Here is a 4,457-nt window from a genome sequence, read left to right as displayed (position 1 = left end):
CTACAGCCGATTTTTTACAACTCGGCTCTGATACCACTAAATGTAACACTCCAAACCCGGCCTGAACGTTATGGTTGAATCTGGAGATGTCACATGAGAGTATTTTTGAAAATGCATTAACCTTCAAATCGTTCCAATTATTAACTTTTACCTAGTTTAAGGAAACCGTGTTCTAATTGATTTGATTTAAAACATTTCTTTTAGGTGGAAGCTTTTGAAACCCAAATAATTTTTGAAAACCGTTTCATTTACGAAAAGTCTTAGTTTATTTTAGGAAAACCATACTTTGTTATGTTATACTTTATAAATCCATAATCAACAGTTCAAAATCCCAAATTAAAACCCAAACAATCCCAAAGTCCGTCATACATAAAATACCAATAAGAAATAAGCGATGTAACCGTAAAAGTTGTAAATAAGCAGTTCGATAGTAGTGGTCACTATTGAGCCCTCTGCTGCACCGGTCCATCAAGTCTGGGGATTACTTATACAGATTAAAAAGAATAGGGTGAGTTTTCACAAAGTCAGTGTGTAATCCTCATAGAAAATATACACAGTAGCAGAAGTCAGTCATATATCCCAATAATAGTTATTTCGGGCCTGAACCCTTTATAGAATCGGGTGAACCTTAGTCCACTCAGATATAGAATCAGATACGAACTGCGCTTTAGCCCATCTTAGATATAACATGCATAACAGAGCAGAATAACAGAATCATGCCCACCAGTCCCGCACACCAACTCGTCCAACCCAACACACCGTGTGGGGATAAAATCGACCCACCCATCCCTACATATCGTGCTGTACTGAAATGCGGCACATAATCAGATAATTGTAGCTAAGCTGCCATGTAACAAGCTTGAGAGCCTTTGAAAATACTTCCTCCATCATAACACCAACCCCACCCCGATGCAATGCGTCATACAAATATGGCATGTTATAAAGCAATTTAACAGATCATACAATCAGTCAGATACACATGCTAAGAGTAACATGCTTAATACATATATCACATAATCAGATAACAGAATCAAGGGTCTAAGTAATGCTTACCGACCCTATGGTAGGTCACAATCGACTTGGGCAACCCATGCAACCTTACAGATTATTCTAGAAAAATGGGTTCACACGCCCATGTGGCCCACACGGCCCAAATTGACCTATCCACACGGCCTAGCCCAGAATTCCATATGCCAATGTGGTTCACCCGTGTGGACCCATATGCCTATGTAGCCCACACGACCCAATTGGTCGAGTCCGTGCCTTGTACATGACCTCGCCGACCGTCACACGGTCGTGTCATACGCCCGTGTCACTCGCGCACGGCCTAGTTCATCGACCACACGGTCGTGTACTGCTACACGGCCTACCACACGAGTGACCACACGCCCATGTGGCATCGACAGTTTTGTTTTTCGGCTTTTGTCGCTACTCGTTTTCTGTGTTTTCAGGTACATACCTGGTTCGTTTTCGATGCATAATCACTCCGAAGCAAACCCAAGCCTATAATTGAACACGTTTACCCAGTTAATCTCTTAAACGAACGAACTGAACGAAAAACCTCAAAACAGATTAGACACTTCCCTAGTGTAAAACCCTTACCTTGCGAAACACGAACGCTTCCCACTACGATTCAGCACTAGAACAGCCTTTCGCACCAGATTTCCGGCTGTCAAAACAGTTAACAAAAAAAATCCCAATTATTACTTTAAAAACCAAAACTTCAAGGCACCAACACCACTTACCAAATTCGCACGATACTCGATTGGACAACAAGGAATCGTTGTGAACAGTAAAGACGAAACCAGTAACGGAAAAAAAAAGATAGAAGAAGAAATTTCGGCAGAAATGAAAGGGAGAAAGGCAATTAATGTCAGAACCAAAAGAGAATTTCGAGAAAACTAAAGTTTGAAAAAAAAAAGAAACTAAATCGATTTGGTAAATCCCTTCAATCCCTTAATTTCCTCCACTAGACCCATCTCTGGTAACTACTCAGAATTCTACTACCTTTGGAACTCTATTGCAAAGTTGAACTGGAACCTCACACACACACCCAAAACACTTAACCACTGAAGCAAATACACAATTGTGTCAAAACTTACAGAACCAAATTAATAAGATTTGGGGCGTTACATTCGGGGTTATGATTGTTCTTCCCAACAATATTATCTCCAAGGTTAAAACATGTGTTCTCTCTTTAAGAATACAATTTGACTTATCATTGCACCCAACACTTGTTTATATTTACATGAATCATTATTATATGCTAGAATTTTTATTTAAAATTTTGATAAATTAATTATTCGAATATATAACATCTTTTAATCTTTGAATTGATAACACTTTTCTTATTTTTTTAAAATAAAGATATAATTATTTTAACATAAAAATGATTAAAAATTTTATAAAATATAAAAAAAATTTATTTTATCAACTATTTTTACTATTAATTATTTTTTTGTTATATTTCTATTATTATGTTAATTATTTAAAAAATATACTATGATATTAAATAGTTTCATCCAATTAATTAAGGTAAATAGTTATAGTGGGCCGTTAGCCCAGCCGCGGCAAAAATACAAAAACTTGTCAAGAATGGGATTCGAACCCATGCCCTTTCGGACCAGTACCTGAAACCGGCACCTTAGACCAACTCGGCCATCTTGACCTTCTGTTCATAATATAAAGATATTTAGCAAATAAATATTTAAAAAATGGGAATAAAATATCCATTAAAAGAAAAATGAAAAATGCAAACGTTTTACACGCTTCAATTAAATGGGTTGTTTTCTTTGCTGCCACTATTATCATTTAGTTGATTTAATCCATAATAACATTTATTCAGTTGACCTTTGCAATAATAAATAAAAACAAAAAATGCAAGTGTTGAGGGGACTTTGTGCCTTTTTGTCTGTCTGTCAGTTCTAAATCAACTCATTCATGGCGATGAGTATAACTCTTTATCTGTAAATTGAATTTCAAGGGCTTTAAACTTTATTGGCTTAAACATTCTCTTTTAAGTAATAACATGTGCTTGGAGTAGACAGCAGAACGATATGAACATTCTTTGTTGATTTGCATGACTGGACTGAAGTGAAAAGACAGCAATAAACAAGCAACTCAAACTTGATCTCATTATATAGACATAATTGTTCTCATCAATTATAATCATACACTGCTATATCCTCGCAATACATATGTATGATCTTCAGCCTGCAACTCAGTAATACCCTGAGAATGCATCTGTGTAATTGCATAAGCCTTTATAGTTAGTACTAATTAGTACATCATCTTTGAAGTTTTATGTTTCAAAGTAGCAAAAAGATGCTCAAGACAGAATGAGTAAGCTAAAATGGAACATGTTAAAGCTTTGAAATCAAGGATTTATGCACCACAAGCTGCACCACAACCAGCACCACCACACCCAGCAGTACATCCTCCACCATAAAAATTGGTGTCACCTGAGTCAGTTTTCTCCTAGGATACACCATCCGCGCAAGAGAATAGTATGGCTGAAATGGAAGAAAGGGTGAGCAAAGCAGCCCATAAGACTAGGAAAGACCACCTATCCCACCTCCATCCACATCACTAATTACTTTCAGTTCCCTAACCATCTTCTTCTTCTTCTTCTTCCCCAAGCCTTGATTAGTGATATTGATGGATGGTGTGGTTTAATTTCCTTGAGTGAAATGAGCATCCAAAGACTCAAGTAGTGAGTGTTCTTATATATTTGCTAGTAGCTAGGTCATTGACTTAATAAAAACCATAAGAATGATATAATAATATATGCTCCAAGATCCGGAAAGCCTTAGTGAGATATTTCCTTAATTTTCCACTCAGCTTTTTGTGATTCTTCTTGTTTGCACTAGAATTGGCAGGCATGAACCATCAGAAATTGACATGAAATATTAGTAGTGGGTCAACATGCAGCACTACAAATGAAATATGTATGATGCATGGTTGGTTTTATATGCACTTCCACTCTTTCTTGTCACTCAAAAAATTGATAAAAAGGAAAAAAAAAAAAAAAAAAAACAAGCTATATGTTAACTGCTTTAATCCATGACAGTCAAATTCTGAGAATCTGTGTGTGATCAGCACTAATTAGATGGTTGCTAGTGGCCACCATCTTGAAATACATATATATATATAATTCTCAATTATTGAAGGGCAACTTTTTCCTTAGTAGTAACTTGGGCAGGCTGGAACTAGTCCAATCTTATCCTAAATTAACTGTGGAGAAGAGAGTTTAAAAATGCAATTATTTGTCTAATTAGTGGACACTTCCCAAAAACAGCTTTAATAATAGAAACTTTTTAGAGAGTTTCCAAATCCTGATTGAATTTTTTTAAGCATAATAATTTATTTAATTTTTAAACTTTTAAAAAATTTATTTTAATCATTCATTTAATTTATTGTTCCTTTACTTTTTGAATTTACTCTTTTGTCAAATTATC

At 35.7% G+C, this 4,457-nt stretch overlaps 1 non-coding gene across 1 annotated transcript; it reads right to left on the bottom strand.

The window, feature by feature from the left end:
- Positions 1-2,587: 2,587 nt before the first annotated feature.
- TRNAL-CAG (transfer RNA leucine (anticodon CAG)) lies at positions 2,588-2,668 on the bottom strand. The gene has a single exon. It is a non-coding gene; the product is annotated as a tRNA-Leu (tRNA).
- Between the last annotated feature and the right edge of the window lie 1,789 nt (positions 2,669-4,457).

Source organism: Gossypium hirsutum, chromosome A09 (genome assembly GCF_007990345.1).
Source record: "Gossypium hirsutum isolate 1008001.06 chromosome A09, Gossypium_hirsutum_v2.1, whole genome shotgun sequence".
NCBI classification, from domain to species: Eukaryota; Viridiplantae; Streptophyta; class Magnoliopsida; order Malvales; family Malvaceae; genus Gossypium; species Gossypium hirsutum.
Note: the sequence above shows the minus strand (reverse complement) of the source record. Positions and strands in the feature narration are given on the sequence as shown.